The 18,064-nt window shown below is 37.8% G+C and overlaps 1 long non-coding RNA gene across 1 annotated transcript; it reads right to left on the bottom strand.

Moving 5' to 3' along the window:
- Positions 1–1,565: 1,565 nt before the first annotated feature.
- LOC135155156 (uncharacterized) lies at positions 1,566–15,109 on the bottom strand. Its single transcript, XR_010294496.1, has 3 exons — positions 15,000–15,109; positions 11,693–11,818; positions 1,566–8,889 (listed from the first exon to the last, which is right to left on the bottom strand). It is a non-coding gene; the product is annotated as an uncharacterized LOC135155156 (long non-coding RNA).
- Between the last annotated feature and the right edge of the window lie 2,955 nt (positions 15,110–18,064).

The raw sequence follows: 18,064 nt of genomic DNA, 5'->3' as shown, positions 1-18,064 counted from the left end.
AGGTAGTAGAGTAAGAAGAAGAGGAAAAAAGAAGATGGTGAAGAAGGAGAAGATGGGTAAGAAGAAAAATAAAAAGAAGTAATGAATGCAAAATAAGAGGAAGAAGACGGAGGAGAGGAGAGGAAGAAGAAGGGGTAGTAGAAGAAGGGGGAAAAGAAGATGATGACGAAGGAGAAAAAGCAGAAAAAGAAGAGGTTAAGGAAGGTGGAGGAGCAAAGGAAAGAGAGAGAGAGAGAAAGAAAGGAAGAGAGGGGGTCACCGTGTCATTTAGGAAAATTCCGACATACAATATACAAAGGATATTTAATAAAGGAAAATAAAAGTAATACCCAAATTCGGTACACTGGAGCACGTTGAAAACACGAGTTTGCGGTCTGTGATAGAAGTGCTATAGCGCCATCTTGGGTTTATGCACATGATGGACATTTTTGTGAGGGAGCTTCATTTTGCCCTTTCTCTATAAAATCCTTTTTTTTTTTGGGGGGGGGGGGATGCGTCGATATATATTTACTCCTTGTGGTCGCCATAGAGGTATATCTAATAGCACCAAATTAGAATATATTTCTATCGGTGGCCCTACTGTTTTCTACGATTCCTCTCATAACTTTCCATTGCATCTGATTATCCCTTTTCGGGGTTCAACGGTGTACATTGTTGGGATGGGTGAGGGGACAACACAAGCTCCTTAATGTCTTTTAAAGCAGATACGAACCAATAGCGCCATCTCGAGTCCTCAACTACTCATACCTGGCCAGTTTCCTGACCCATAATGCTAGTGTAGTCTATTTATATAGACCCACTTGAATGATAACACGCTAATTAACTACTCAATACAATTTTATACCACAATAATTATGTTACCAAGTAGCAAAACAATTTTCCTCTCAAAACATTTTAGTTTCACTATACAAATACAATTATAGGTCAATTTATCCTCTGTAGTGCTAGTAGATATCTGAAAACGTATGTTTCAAGACTATGTATTCATAACACAGTCATTGAGAGACCACACAGTTCACCCCCCCCCTTTAAATTTAGTCTATCTTTCCTCCTTCTTTCCCTCCCCTCTGTTTGCCCCCCCCCCCCTTCTTTCTCCTCCCACATTCTACCACTCCTCTCCCTCTTTTATCTCCCCTTCTCTTTCTTTCTCCCCCTATATATTTTTTATCTCGCTCTTTCAATTCCCTCCGTACTATATTTCTATCTCACTTTCTTAATTCCCCCTAGTCCCCCCCCCCCCGTTTTATCTCTCTCTCCCCTTGCTCTTTTTTCTTCCTCTCTTCCTACTATAATTTTATCTCACTCAATTGACTCCCCTTTCTCGCTCTCTCCCCTATATTTTTTGCCATCCCACTCTTTAATACTCTCCCCTTTTCCATATATATATCTCACTCTCTCAACTCACTCCACTTTTCTTTTCTCTCTCTCTCTCTCCCCCTATATTTTTATCTAACTCTAAATCCTCCTTCTCTACCACACCTACCTCTCTCCCACTCTCCATCTTTCTCCATTTTGTGTTCTTTCTTTGTTCAATGATGAAAATAAAGGAATTTTTCACTCAGAAATGATAAATGTAACAGATTTATTCATTCCAGGAAAAAAAAACATGGGTAAAAAAGGTAAATAATTTCCATATAAAGGCACGAGCAAAACAGCAAAATGTGTTGCTTGGCTTACAACAGTTTACAATTACCTGACAGACAATAGGTAAACTGCACACTACAACATTTTCTAACGTTTAGCAAGTGGCTTCCAAAATGAGTGGTATACAACGTTGCTTGTACGATACGGCCTAAATGACGACGAAGTCTGCCCGCACATTCTGCTACAGCCAAGATGACCGTGGCAATCCACACACATTGCTGGCAATATGAGGTTCACACATTTCAAGGTAGTCTTTCAATTCTGGTAAATTTCTCAACAACTGTTCTCCAAATAATTTGAGTGAAAAGGGGAGTGCTTTCACTAGAACGGTCTCAATAGCAGTGAAAAATGTGTAGTTAGGGTGGCAGAAACCCATAATTATATCATTTTAGAAGATCCTTAATAAAATAAATACATTCCTTTTTCATTTTATTTTCTGTGTAAAACATTCCATGAAATCCTAAATTCAGCGACATTGTAAGAAAGGTTTATTCTATATCATTTGTTTTCAAAATTTGACTGATCTATGAGATTTTAATCTCTCGTGGTTCATTTAAGTTTTGTATTTCACAAGACCCCTGCAGCAAAAATATCCGTTGATTACACTGTTAATTTGAATGATTAAAAATCAAGATCGGCCACATGAACAATTGCTAGTTTTTGATCCAAGACCAGTCTGGTTTAAGTGTTGGGTTTCATTTCTCATAAATTTCATAGTTTTTCTTCAGAATTTTGCTTGAGTTTGAGGGAATTTGGAGACTTGGCAATCTCCCATCGTCAAACCTCTCATATCTATACCAGAATTAAGACTACCTCGAAGTCACGAGCTAAGCTACTGGCGATAGAGGATGAGCGTAACCCTTCAGCCCTCGCAGCTGTGTGTGGGGAAAGTCACGTCATTGGCATAGGCTAGACATTGTCATCAAGTAAACCAATTAATAAAACATAAATACCTCAGCTTGTTAATGAATACAACACTACACTTGAAACTGAAACAAATGGAGATTCGAGGAACACCTCAATAAAAACTTACTACATAGGTAATAACTACATGATAAATTTGATTTCCTGATGAAATCGGTTTTAAGAGGCGATTTGCACAAATTGCTTTGTCAATGCAAGAACGCGCTTAGCTAGTCATTTTTCGCGCACTGCATTGGTGCAGAAACGCCCTTACGCAATTCACTTATGCATGCTGGTAAAGGGAGTGTTTCTGCATGCTATGTGCACAAATGTGGTGTTAAGGGCGTTCTTGCACCGACATGAAAATATGCCATATTCATATTGAAACCAAATCATCACTGTTAGGGTCTGTTACAGAAAGATTTACAATTAAACGCAACTTAACTTTCAACCAATCAAAAGCATGTATTATGGACTTGCGACTTTATTTTTGAGTTGTGATGAAATGCAACTCTATCTGCGACAGGCCCCTGGAATGTTAAAACCTTTCTCCAATTCAATAATTTTGAGGCAGCTCAGAAAAAGCTGTATTCTAGAAATATGACATTGGTGGCAACCTTAAAAGGTCTGAAAATTGGCAAATTCCAGTAGAAACTCTTTCTAGGCAAAACAAAAGGCTTCCACTTGTGTCACAACTCTGAAATTAAGCTTTCACAGGGTTGTCCTAAAATTATTTACATTATAAGATATGGGTTTTTAACAGCCCCGTAACATTATTCTAGTCATTAAATGATTCATCATAAATGCAACATCCAAAGAACAACATAATTTATGCGCAATGCTGAATGTGTTCATTTGTTTGACATTTCTGTATTGTCATTACTTTTTATTTTTCTTAATTACTTATCTAATTACTTTTTATCATTTTTACATTCCTATGCAAAAAAGCAAACCCAAAGCCCCCAAATTTCTATTCATTAGTATGTACTTACATTACTTATGTTACGTAAAGAAATAATATCGTTGATTTGACACACCTACCAAATTCCTGAGAAACTAACCTGTGTGATTTGAGAAGCACATCACAAGTTAGGGTCTCAGGGATTCGGGTGGATGTCCACTTTATTTCTGAAAAATAGGGGGCAAGAAGGAAGATGGAAGGGTATGAGGAAAGATGAGATATGAAGATATATACAGGAAAAGAGGTGGAATGAAGAAAAAATTTTTTTTAAGAAAATGGGAGTGTTTATAAGATGGGAAGACATTCAGAGCTTTGAAGCATTATTCTTTCTTTTCCAAGGGGGGGGGGGGGCGGATCTGGAAGGGGATAGAGATATAGGACAGACTAAGATGAGAAAAGCTGTAGAAAGAAAGGAAAAAATTCAGAAACTTAGGAGTGTTTAACTTCCGAAGGTTTCCATGGCAAAGAATAAATAAGCCATGGAACTTCTAAAAAAAGGGAGTATTTACAAGAAAGATGGACCTAAACAATGAAGGTGTATTTCTTTCTGGAAAGAGGGAGCAGAGCAGGGGAGGGATCAGAGCAGGTTGAGAATTTTGAGAAAAATCTCAAAATCTACAAAACGGACCGCAATAAAAAAGCAGGAACAAATGACCATGGTTTTGAATTCATATCATTGGGGAATGGGTCCATGATACAAAAGGGGTAAGGGATGAAATTTAATAGATGTACAAAATAGGGGAAGATCTAGGGGATAGAGCTCATGAAAACAAGAAAAAATTTCCGGAGATGGGCAAACTATGAAGATGGGTAAACTAAGTGGACCAAGCCTTTAAAAAAAGAGAATACAAGATTATAGAATAAGTTACAGAGTAGGAGAGAAATGAACAAAGATCGGAAAGTAGAAAGAGTGAATGAAGAGAGAAAGAGAGAGGAAGGAGAAAGAGAGGGGAGAGGAGAGAAAAATAAAGAACCAACGAAGGAACAAAAGTATGAACGAAAGAGAGTGCTTAAGAGAAATGAATGGGGATGTGTTGCTTAAGGCACAAAGGACTTGTGAATAATCACAGTTCAACCTGAAAGCATCAAAGACACTTTTGCCGCTCTGAAGATTAGTGAATGGCCCAAGGAAAGCTAGCAGGCTGTATAGCTATCGCCATTGAGTGTATCTCCAAAACTATATAACCTACTACCTCACGTAAGGACCATTCAGTTAAACCAGTCTTTTACTAGTCACCCATGGACTAGCCACAAGAATGACTATCATTTGGTAGCAGATGCAGTTGTGGATATCTTTTTTTTTTCATCAAGACTTGTTCAGACAGTAACAGCAAAAGCTTAGCAACATTTAGTGTACAAAGTCAATGTGGTGTGAGGGGTCAAAAGATGCTGAAAGGCAGGAGGCTCTTTTAATTTGTTGGTTGCCTGGCTGCAAATTTCTTTGGACAATCAAATTTTACATAACCGATAATCATTCTCAAAAGATGAATCTAAATAACCCAACTCACAAGATCGTAGAAAAACAAAAATAATTACAGCATCATGAGTTAGTTCGCACATTATTTCCATAGGATAATTGATGAAGAAATGCCCGCTTGTCAACAGACGTCAGCAGATTTTTCTTGGCATATGAGAACAGGATTAAAACGTTGGTGAACTTTGCTACCACAAGTCTGAACAGGACTTTTCATAACCTATACCACCTGATTAGGAAGAGAGTATGAACTGTTCGCATAATTCACCAGTCTTCCAATGCAACCACATGGAACCATCAACAGGTTCAGGTGTAGAGATGGGATCACCAGTCACTGTTAAAAGATACCAGTCCTGATCACTTCAGCCAGAATGTAGACACAATACAGTCAGAGTTGTAACTGGTGAAATGAGCTAAGATGATATACCAACCTCATCAGGTTATGGCGATAGATATGATGATCCTGGGGAAGAAAAAAACATGTTTTAAGTTTCAAAATTTATTGATCAAAATCCACTTTTATGGACAATTACAGTGAAACACAAAGTTACAAATCAATTACATAAATAAATATGAATACAAAATAGAGCGATACATATATATAGAAATATAGTGGGCCCCTTACAGATAATATTTAAGAAACATTAAAAATACTTAGGTCATATACTTGACAAATTATGGTTAATTTTCCATGTTGAGCCCTAAAACATATTCAAATCAATAATTGCCTCTTATAGCATAGGTAAAATTAGACGTTTTTCTTATTTTCTTTTGAAAGTTTCTTTGCACTTTTTTTATATGTGTAAATTTTACTAAGCTCAAATCATATATAATTAAATAAAACAGACTGCCAAAAACGTTAACAAGAGACCAAAATAAGCGCGCATTCACCCCCCCAAAAAAAAATGAAATAAAATGAAAATATAATAAAAAAACAATATGAAAAAAAACCACATAAAAATTGTATAATGAATAAAGTGAAATAAACAAATGAGAGAAAAATCAAGACTTGTCTATATACCTTGCAAGTAAGGTATTATCTTAGAAATTATTTAGATCAAATACAAAATGGGTGAAAAGTGGGAGGTATGAAATAGCATTGTAACTAGGTAGGGAAGGCCTTAAAGTTCAAATGTTCAAGGAGGCAAAAAAGGGGGAAATCCATAAAAATAACAAGCATTTTTTAATACAAAATTGCTGGAGGGAGGCGAAGGGGGGACCTGCTTCAGACAATGGGTTTGACAGGCCTCTCTCCGAGGCAGGAATTATATGAATCACAAAACTGGTCGGGGGAATAGACGTGGTCATGGTTTTAATTTACGCAACGCCGATTACATCTATCCCGGATGTCTGATCGGAATCGCAGCCCTTGTTATCGGATTCGTAAACAAGCGAGACCGAAACTGGTTAGCTCAAGGTCAAGGGCCCCCTTCTTGTCCCCCGAGAGACAGGTGCGAGAGGAAGCAGAGACATTCATATCTTGATTTCTCTCTTTCCGTCATTTGTCCCACTGAGAGAGAGGTGAGGCCGTCTACAATTAATTTCAGCGAGACAGGAAGGCTATAGCACCTGCCTCAAAGGGATCGGCCGTTTTGCGTGTGACAATGGAAATTAATAAAAATTTGCCATACTCAAAAGAGTTCCCTGGTCACAACCTTGCCCCTTGATTACATCATCGAGGCATGATAGCTAAACAGAATTGGTCATGATCTCACAAAAATTGTGATGGTATATTCATGCATCTTACAAATCAAGGTATGGTGCAAATAATGCAATTTAAAAACATCAAATATGAAGGTTTACTTCATTAAGATCATGTTTCAAAAAGTTTAGTATTCGTATTGGTTTGCAGGTGTCTGATTTGGAATGCCCATGAAAATTAAATGTGTAAAATTGTGTGAGGGGGAGCAGGGGAAAAGGGGGAGGTAAGGAGAAGTGGAGGGGAAGGGAAGGAGGAGAGAGGGGAAGGAGAGAGGGGAGAGGGAAAGGAGAGAGGGGAGGAAAGGAGAGGGGAGGAAAGGAGAGGGGAGGAAAGGAGAGAGGGGAGAGAGAGGGGAGGAGAGAGAGGGGAGGAAAGGAGGAGAGTTGGCGGGAGAGGGGAGGGCGGGAGAGGGGAGGAAGGAAGAGGGGAGGGGGGAGAAGGGAGAGAAGGGAGAGGAGAGGGGAAGGGGAAGAAGGAAGAGGGGAGGGGAAGATGGAAGAGGGAAGGGAGGGGGGAAGAAGGGAAGAGGAGAGGGGAGGGGGAAGAAGGAAGAGGGGAGGGGAGGGGGAAGAAGGAAGAGGGGAGGGGAAGAAGGAAGAGGGAAGGGAGGGGGGAAGAAGGGAAGAGGAGAGGGGAGGGGAGGGAAGGGAGAGGGAAGGGAGAGGGGAGGGAGGAAGAAAGAAGAGTGGAGGAGAGGGAGGAAGGAGGGAGATAAGGAAGAAAAATATAGACTGACAAATGCAGGTGAGGGGGGCAGACAAGAATGTTGACCATCCCCATTTCCCACCCCCCCCTCCAAATGAGGGAGTATTGCATATAAAGATAAGAGTTCATCAAATCATTTGAAAAAGGGAACAGGAGAAAGTAAACGACAGCGAATGGAAAATAAATATATTTCTTGATGAACGGAATGAAATTAAGAAAAGTAATGATGTCAAGGCAAAGGGAAGCAATTCTGTTGCCAAAGAAAGAGGTTAAAAAGAAAACATGAGATGGAAAGAGAAAGATAAAGAAAGAGATAAAAGATGAGGAAGCAAGGGAGAGCTAGCAGGAAACATTGGCAAGCAATCAGACAAATTTGAGGAAGGAAGGGGGCAGGCTACGTGAGGTGAGCCGATTGCGATTAAATTGTGTTGCCACGGTAACTCTTGTTTTCTTGCCCGGTCTGTGACGCGGGGAGTTGGGCCGCGTCCGATGCACGTGTTTGGGAACGACAAAAACACAAGCGCCGATAGCCGCCGAGGAGGAAGGTCTGGAGGAAAGAGACTGGGGGCATCCAAAGTTCATGATAATATGGAGAGAAAAGTAGGTAACGTTATGCCCTGGTTCAGGCAATCTTGCTCCCCCGTTATACTTATTTGTTGGGAGTTTTCTATTTTAAGTTACTGGGAAAGTAAAGATGAGATAGAGAAGGGGAGGGAAAGAAGCAATATAGTATGCACATCTCATGCTTGAGTGAACCCCAAACTTCAAACCTTGTTTTCTCCTTATTTTTTTTAAGTTCTTGCTGAATTTCCTCTGCGTTCAATCAAGTACTTTCTAATGGTTATTGTTGGTCAATTTTAACATATCATGTATCATTTTAAAGCTTAGGAAATGAATTTTCAAGCCCGATAAACATCCCAATACTCATTTGGGTCGACTTATTGTTGGTTTTGGGGTGGCAGGTCACAAATGGAAGTGAAGAAAGGACAAGACAGAAGAAAAAAAGTATGCATACGAGCAGAACGGAAAGAGAGAGAAAGTTGGAGGAAAACTTGTAGTGGAGGGGAGGTAGGGGGTGGCAGGGAGAAAAATAACATGGGGGCTAGGGGCGATTTCGCCCTTGAAATGCTCAAAAGTCCCGAAACTCAAAACGGAGCACTGGAAAATCACTATTCATTGCAATCCTAAAGCTTACCAATAATGCACATTTAATAATAATAATATAGGATTTGTATAGTGCACGTATCCACCTTGCTAGGTGCTCAACGTGCTCCTTTATTACCCCGGCTAAGCTGGTCTATTTAGGCAGTAAGATGTTAATAGTAGCCCCTGAAAAAAAAACATTGATGGGGGGTGGGGGGCTGGGAATCATTAAAACTATGTGGTTGCTAAAATGCAGTGTAAATATCTTCCTTTAAAAGGAACCAAAATAGGAATAAAAAAGAAGTTTTGATACAAATCTGATTGACGTCCACAAGTTAACACGCTGGCATCAGCATCCTGCAGAAAGAGACAAAATGAAAAGGAAAAAAGTGTAAACAAGGGGAAATACAAATACAGAATGAGTGATTTCTGAGTCTCTCTCAAAGATACATATCATACTATTGTCATTAATTGTCACTGCTTCATCATACGTTATGAAATGCTCCGAACAATTCTGACCTACAACAGATGACCTATCAGTTGCGTCGACAGAGGGATTTAATACCCCATGGATTTAAATCGTACTTTATATGCACATGAATATTGCTTATTATTACCGGTTCCTTAACAAACCCGTCACCATTAATCGAGAAACGTTTGGGTTAAAAAAATACCGTATTTAACTAAGCTTAAAGTATTGTGCAGGATGCCTTTAAGAATAATATCAGAGAGATTGATAAGTGCCTCCTATAATCTTAGCCAAAGTCAATGACTTCAAAATATATCACATTCAAAACATGCTTAATGCTCTGTCTAGATGCAGGGGTGCTTTTGTTTTAAAAGTTATAAGGCAGCATCACAGGGAATAATTTTACTTCTCAAATTTGTAAGCATTTCTGGTTGCTGGGGAGTAAAGCTTTCAACTAGATGTTGTGTTCAGTTATATATACAAAAAAAAAGTTGCTATACAAAGGAAAGTTTATGTAGCAGTCATAAAACAATGCGCAGCACATTAATACCAGGAAAATTATTCCTTGCACCGCCCTTACGAAAATGCAGGATTTTGAACCTTGTGGATAAAAAAAAATACTTGGGTATCGCTGCATTTCTTGATCAGTTTGGTATATCATAAAGCTGCTCTAAAGTAACAAATGACTTTACACACGACTGGAACGTGTTCTTAGGTGCTATGTCAGCGGTGACACAACATTTGCTCCGGCGACAATTGCTCCGGGCTTAATTTCGTCTAAGATGTAGGGTTAGGGTTGCAATAGGGTTTAGGGTAGGGTATAGTGTTAAAGCAAGGGTTAAAGTTGGTCATTCGATTAGCACGTGGAATGTAGAGCGGAGAGATTGTCGCCGGAGCAATTGTCATGGAACCAAGTCAGCTACATGTACATAGGTATGTATCACGTACCACAAGAAATGGTCACCAGTCGTGCGTAAAGTCATTCGTAACTTTTTTAGAACAGCTTTATGAAACCACCCCCAGGGACTCTACCCCCACTAAACAATACCAGCCATGTAGCCTATGTGAGAGCAAAGTATAAACTTGGAATATTCCCAGGTAAAAGGCTGGCAAATTAGTTGATTTTACAGAGGCAATATACAGTGTGGCTCAGGTAATTTATGAGGACTTGTGTCGCAAGGCAAGACGAATGTGCATAATTTGTGGCGAGGGTCACGTCAGAGGCTCACAACTGTACAATACTGACGCATGGCCATCTCGACAAGTCCATGGCACTTAAAAGCTTCCGTAGGTAGGAGTGATGTGATGACATCTTTCTTTTTAAAAACACAATCACATGATTACCATGTGGGTTGTGTCTCAATGCCAGACAGGTCACCTGACATGAAGGATATCACATGACCTAACCACATGACTTGAGGAGGGGCTGACTGCAGTGATCAGAAACTACTATGGATGGACACTAGGTACCGTACATTTGACAACTGAATTTTCATTGGAAAATCAATTACTTAAAACTATTCTAGAATAAAATTCAGTAACCTTTAATATTTAATAAGTTTTACTAAGGCTGTATTGAGTGTAGATTATCTGGCTGGGGCCTGTTCCACCCTGTTGCACAAAGAGTTGCTACTCCAAAATCTAACACAGCTTGTCTTTCAACCAATTAGAAGTGGTCACTGGGATTTGCTATCGAATGTTTGAGTTGTATTCAAAAGTCTTTGTGAAACTGCCCCCTCTGTATTGTTCAAACTAAAAAACACAACTTTTTTAAACATAATTCTCATACACATTGGCCACCTTTTGGAAAAAAATAGTTTGTCTAAATGCCTATTATTAGCTGACAGGGGTTAAAGGCTGTAAGAGGAAAAACAGATATCAAGATCAATAACAACAGGGGAGGTTTCACAGGGTTGTTGGCAAAGTTCAGTAATAACCTAGCTAATGAAGAGTCAGACATTCATGACATAGCCGGTTTCACCGACTAATTTGTTCTGAGCCAATCGGATGGAAGGATTTCAATAGCTTGTAACAATTTTCAGTGAAAAAAAAAACAGTAACTATTTCTTTGAGGAAACACTCCCTGGTTATTCAGCAATTCCCAAAATCATAACTTGCCTGTTCTTGGTTATATCTTATAATCCGTTATAATTATGACTTCATAATGCTAAGGACCAAGCTTCAATATAGATTCTTAGACATTCATCAAGGTCTGTTGGCTGATTTATTATCTATTCTTTTCTGAACTCTTACATTATTCTTGCGATTGTACCAGCAATAATCCAAAGCAAATATTTCATTTTCAACAGAGGTTCCTAAGTATTATGCCTCTACTAATATATGGAATGTGTAGGTGTTCTAAGACCAAATTGATCACCAACATACTGGTCAATTTACAAGGATTTGTTCTGGCCCTAATGTACCCAATAATTGTTTTCTGCATATCAACCCGAACCAGGCATTTCCGGGGTAAGTTCTCAAAGTTGCTTGAATGAATGCAGAAGAAATATAATTTGAGCTTCATAAAAAAAAAAAATAGAAAACAGGGTTTAAGTTCAGGGTTCACTCAAGCATGAGATGTGCACATTGTGTAACCTAAGAAAAACTCTCAAGTAGTCCACCCCCCCCCCAAAAAAAATGGTGTCAAACTCCTTGTTACTTTATAGGTTAGAAACAAGAATCTGGTTTTACCTGAGCCATTGTAGGATAAGTTATTATTCCGTCTTTTTCTAAAATCCAAATTGCAGGCTGTGTACCATTGCACACGTGACAACCAGGTTTCGAGCTGCCATTCCAGCGATGTCAACAATTTCGAAACTGAAAAGCAAGAGACAATTAAGAAAGTGAAAGGGAAAGTCCCATAATGTGAAAGGCGAAAGGAATTTAATTATTGTCATGTCATTTACAAAGGATATTATAGGAACAAAAAGTTCACTGCAAAACATTGCTTTTCAGAATCCCCGATATTGAAATCATTTTAGTATCAGCTCAAATGTTTGGGTCAAACATTTGCGCGTAGTCCCATAAATGCATTTCAGTGTGAGCATGTATAACCTCCAGCAAATCAAGTTATTTTCAAGTATACAGGGTGTTTTTTAATATTGTATTTTTTGGTCTGAATGAGGGTAACATTTTCTGGGGACTCTGGCGATTTTGCCCCCAATATGCTACAAAAGAGCCCTGGAAGTGGAAAATAAAAATAAAAGAACAGGAAAATCTCCATTCAGTGTGATGTTTTAAATAGCTTACTCAATGTTACAGATTTGGGAAGCCAGTTGTGGAAAGTAACCCCTAGAAGTCTCCCAAATTCTCCATGTATAAAACTTAGTTACTTTGCAAATCAAGTTGTATTTCTTTGTATCCATGTATGCGTGATTGCATGATGTAGACATGGCATAGTCTGCATGATGTAGACATGGCATAGTCTGCAGGCACAGACCTTTGGATTTCACAAAGTGCAATAATGCAGAGTCTGAAGTAGTGAGACTAGATGCACTTTGTACTGTGGCTGCCTCTACCAGTTTGGAGTCTAGTCTTCACTCTCCAGACATGGCATAATTGGTCAAAGTATCGAATTTGAGTCTGTGCTTGCAGACTAGACACGGCCCACAATAAGTATGCAATGCAATGCATTATGATACTAAATGATGTCATTAAGAGCAACATACAATTTGCATTTCTTTGATCAAAATAATGCCAAACATTTATATATATCCTTATTGTCAATAAACTTGGAGATAATTTGGATGGTCTTTAAAGCAATCCCATCCTTCCTCATCGTCTGATCCGGGTTTATTTTAAGCCAAAGTGTCGCTGTTAATTCGTATCACTTTCTATTCTGATGTGAATTAAATTAATTAGTCTGGATGTTGTCAATATTAATCAGGATACATTCACATAAAGCTTGGGTTACATTGGAAAGGAAATAAGACTCAACTTGCTTGGCCAATTTGAGCTATTATGCAAGGTTCTGTTAATTAGTAAAACGTTAAAGGAATAGGGCAATATCCTGGCTCATAACTTGTGTCAATTGGCAGATTGCACTGGAGCAGCTCAACCTCATTATCTCCATGAAAGTTTAAAGGACAAGTCCACTCCAACAAAAGTTGATTTAAATAAAAAGAGAAAAATCCAACAACCATAGCACTGAAAATTTCATCAAAATCAGACGTAAAATTAAAAAGTTATGACATTTTAAAGTTTCGCTGAATTTCACAAAATAGTTATATGCACATCTTGGTCGGTATGCAAATGAGGAGACTGATGACATCATCCACTCACAATTTCTTTTGTATTTTATTACATGAAATATTCTAATTTTCTCCTCACTGTCGAGTGAAACATTGATTAATTCCTCCCTGAACAGGTGGAATTAGCATTGTTTAATACTATGTGGTTCAGTCAAGTTGGTCCTTATTGTCAAATCTGTAAAAAATTAAACATTGTATAATTCAAACAATAAAAAAGAAAAGAAATAGTGAGTGAGGGACATCATCGACTGTCTCATTTGCATGTCACTGAGTTGTGGATTTCACTGTTTTGTGAAAAATAAGCGAAACTTTAAAATGTCATAACTTTCTTGTTTTACATCCGATTTTGATGAAATTTTCAGCGTTATGCTAGTTTGATTTTTCTCTATTGATTAAAATAAACATTTTTCTGAGGTGGACTTGACCTTTAAGCTCTCATGGCACCAAGTTTAATTGAATCTTACAACTTTCAATCTATTCGCTTGAAGGTTTCGCACATCTATTTCCTGTTCATTTATGAATACCCGCAATATATTACACTGGACTTCCCCTAGCTATGATATTAAAATGAACTATGGTATTTTTAAAGGGAAGTGACCTTTTTAGATTTAAGCGAAGACAACTATTGTTCATTTTCAAGTCCTTTTCAAAAAGAAGAGTACAGGCCTTCAACTGGTCTTGGTTTAAAAATTCTGAGAAAATCAGGAACAAAATTTTCCCCAAATTAGGAGAAAAGTACTTATAAAATATGCACTTTAATATCATAATGCCATCTGTATCACAATTATTTCAAACAAAAAATATAAAGTATTCATAACAAAAAACACCAACACATTTGTCCATGTTGAAATGGGTATCACAAACTTCACAAAACAAGATGGGCAGTATTTGATTTAGTGTTTCATCTTTTACTCAATTCAGTCTTTTCAACAAGTAACATTTTGCTGAATTTCATTTGAGTTACCTCACATATTAGCAATACACATCTTAACACTGTATATTCAATAATGTTTGAAAAAAATAGATGAACAAAATGGAAACATGAAGTAATACAAATAACTGAATTCACATACAACTTACAAGGAGAATTTGCACAGAAACTATAATCTATTCAGTCTGCATAGAAACTGTTCATCTTTTATGAATGGCTCTGTCTTCACCTTAATTGTAGAGAAACTGACTGTACCCGTCTTCATAAGATAAACAGCAAGTTATGTATAAAGTTGCATTGTGATTACTTTATATGTACTTTTTTTTCCTTACTTCATCCAAAAATGTCAAATACGTATGGTTTCCATCCTTCCTGCTTCATGATACCTTGTTGCATTAATAGGACTTCATAACTATGAAGCCAACAAACCTCTATGGATTTCAGCATTTTCTCTATACTTTGTTTACTGTTCCGCCCTCATTTTCTAAAATTAGTTTCCCCCCTAAAAATAGGAAAATCAGGATTTTCATTTAAAAAGTAGGAAAAGTAAGACCAGTTGAAGGCTTGAGATTGTGATAAAAACGTCCACTGCGAGTTATTGCACTTCAGATGCACCAGAATTCAAAATAGGACAAGACAACGGCTAAAATATTAGAGCCAAACATCTGGGCGTAGTCTCATATATGCATTCTGGCGTAGCACACGACCTTCTTTAAATCTACTCTATCTATTCAATTCATATGAATTTCAAATTTCAGGCCAGATTACCCCACCTGGTAATGGTGGAAAAATATAACATAAGCACAACTATACATACCTTCATAAGTAGTGCCTTGCAAGAGGATTCCCTTACGCATCGACGATATCCTTTAGGTGACCTTTAAAGCCAATGACCATCACACTAGGTCGATATTCTCCTATGTGTCTGGGAAGGGGGGGGGGGGGGAATCACAAAAGATAAAACTTTATCATACAAAAAGTTGAATATTTTTATAGAAGGGAAACTAATTTCCCCTAAACACAGTACTAGATCTTTCTATAGACAATTTGCTTTATTGTATTAAAGTTCGCATTTATTGACCCGATGTGAATATCAGGGGCTCTTCATGAGTTTCCCAGGGCACGGTAGGGTATTTCAAGGGGGGGGGGTATCCATGAGCTCCCTTTATAACTATTGGCCTGATAGGTTGGATGTTTCTTTGAAATAATCAAGTCATGTGTGCATTCCAGTCAGTTTTTAAAACCTCCTTTTTCCAATCTTACAATAGGTGCTAGTTTAAAACATATTTGAAAGCTGTGTCTATAGACTACAACTTAATAATGGAAGCATTACAAACTGATTATCAATGATGACCATATATTTACAAAAATGTAGTTTGGTGGCTCAATATTTGGATCATACGATTATGAACTTCTTTTGGGGACAAATCATTTTATTGAAAAATATCATAAAATAAATGAATAACACAATGAGGGTTGATCATGCACACACCCATTTTCTAATTCAAAATATGAATATTCTTTCAAAACTCAACTATCAGTAAATTTCTCATTAAATTTCATTGAAACGTGGATTTCACTTCTGGGTGTGGCGATACTTGTTCAGAATTTATGTTTATGAATGTTTGTATAAGGAAGCAATATCATCGTACGATATGCAATCATGTTTGGGACTCGTGTTTCATTCCTTCCTTTGTTCATGCGATAAACACTATCGCTGGTAAACTGTGACTATGGGGGGCATTCAGTCGATTCTATTCAGCTAGAATCATAAAACGTGAATCTGAAATCAAACATGATTACTTTGGAAGAGCAGATAACCTACTGAGGATCTAGTTTTCCGTTATCCTACTGAGGATCTAGTTTTCCGTTATCTAAAATGCCAAATCAGTGGTTCTTCGGTATGTTAAACATCACATTCTATGTTCAGTGGTATTTTGAACGAACATGGTTCGGAAGATGGGACACTTTTTGCAACTTGTCATGGAGTGACCTCAGGCTGGCCCGATCACAATAATAACAAAAAATATTACAACTTATCCAGACCTCAAAATACCCAATAATTATTTTCCTCATTCAAAACGACCTAAAGCCGATCTTTTCAGGGTATATTTTCGGAGTTACAAGGATGGCCTGATAAGCAGGAAAGCTACGTGATTCAAAATTGCCGGCTCAGCAGCCCACAGCAGTTGTGCCCAACTACTCGCTTGGTTTAGAAAGTTTGCGTAATTTTTCACATTGCGAGAATATCTGCGACCTTGGAAAAAATCCCTGCAAACATTTTGAAAATTTGAAATTGGTAAATATAGCTAGTATTTTGTTAATGGTTAGATCTGGTTTATTTCCTGATCTGACAATGCCAGGTATTAACTTTTAGTCAACCTGAATACACCTAGATTTTTTTTCATTTTTAAAAGATGTTTATCAACAGCATGAAATCGGTTGAACATATGCGTGGTGTGAACGAAGCCTCTTTGAAAACCATGTTATTAGGTTCATAATATGTTGATTGGTCGTAGCCCCTTGATAACAGTAATGTGAGAGTCAGTGAAGGGCTACATAGCTGGTATGTGGCAGGTTGCAATTACATATTTGTAGTAACTTCCTTGTTTATTTAAATGTTACTTTAAAAAAAAAAGCTGGTGCCCTCTTGCTAGGAAAATAAGTGTCTACATTAGGTGGTTTCAAACCGCCTCGATCATAAGAATCCCCGTTAAATTACGAGAACTTTTTTAGGCTAAAAAATACCCATTAATTATTCCTGCATTCACACCGCCCCGAAACATACCCTTCGGGATAAGTTCCTGAAGTTACGAGCATGCGCAGTATGGTCTGATAAGCAGGCAAGGCGGGAGATTCAAAATCACTAGCCCAGCAGCCACCCACGGCGCCCGCGCCCAATGACACGCTGGGCTAAAAGTTCCCGTAAATTGCTTTCACATTGCCAAAATACCTGCCACCTTGAAAAAATCCCCGCGAAAGTTCTCGTAATTTCGTCAAGTACCTACTATTTAGCGGGTATTTTCATTCGGGGAAATTACGCGTAGTTTGCTTTCACATTACCAAAATACCTGGTATTTTCTGATCGGGGTAAATTTCCTGATCAGAGAATACCTGGAACTGACGAACTTCGAGGCGGTCTGAAACCACCTATTGTGTTTCATAGAAAATGTACTTACATAGTCTCACAACAGCCCAAATCTAAATTTCATGCATAAACATGTGTAAATGAATATAAAACAAATTATAAATTGATTTAGTTGTATTTAGCTAGGCATCCTGTACATTTTTTATTTTCTACCATCCAAGTTTCTATTGCAATCCATGATTAAGATCATTAACACCCCCCCCCCCCCCAGCCAACAAGAATACAATTCCCTGGATACTACTAATTAAAAGTAAAAGTTATTTTCCTTTAGGAATATGAACCAATATGAACCAATTAGATTGTCATTTCATATTCAAACAATCAGATATATTAATATGTTTTTACATGGCCACTCTGAACTACTAAATTTTGGCTGGAGAGCTCAAATATGTTGCCCCAGAATTTTTGCCTGCAATCCATGGACTTGTAGACCTCTAATCATTTCTCACTGCCTGAAACATAAAGGAATTTAGTTCTTCTACAACAAAATGATGTATTGATTAATAATTTCTTTTTTGATGTTTATATGAAATGCAGAAATGAAAACGAACCAAACGATAATTCCCAGTATAAATAAACTGCATCTGATCAATGCCAGTGACATTGTTGTGATCGTGAACGTATGAATTCATAATTACTCAATAAGCCAGTTCGTAGTTCCATTCTGCGCATGATCAGAAGATTCTGCGCATGATCAGAGAAAGGTCATTTGTACTAAAGTGGCATGGTGGTTT

The sequence above is a fragment of the Lytechinus pictus genome, chromosome 8 (genome assembly GCF_037042905.1).
Source record: "Lytechinus pictus isolate F3 Inbred chromosome 8, Lp3.0, whole genome shotgun sequence".
In the NCBI taxonomy this organism is placed as follows: Eukaryota; Metazoa; Echinodermata; class Echinoidea; order Temnopleuroida; family Toxopneustidae; genus Lytechinus; species Lytechinus pictus.
The sequence above is the reverse complement of the archived record's forward strand: the minus strand, read 5'-3'. Positions and strand labels throughout refer to the sequence as shown.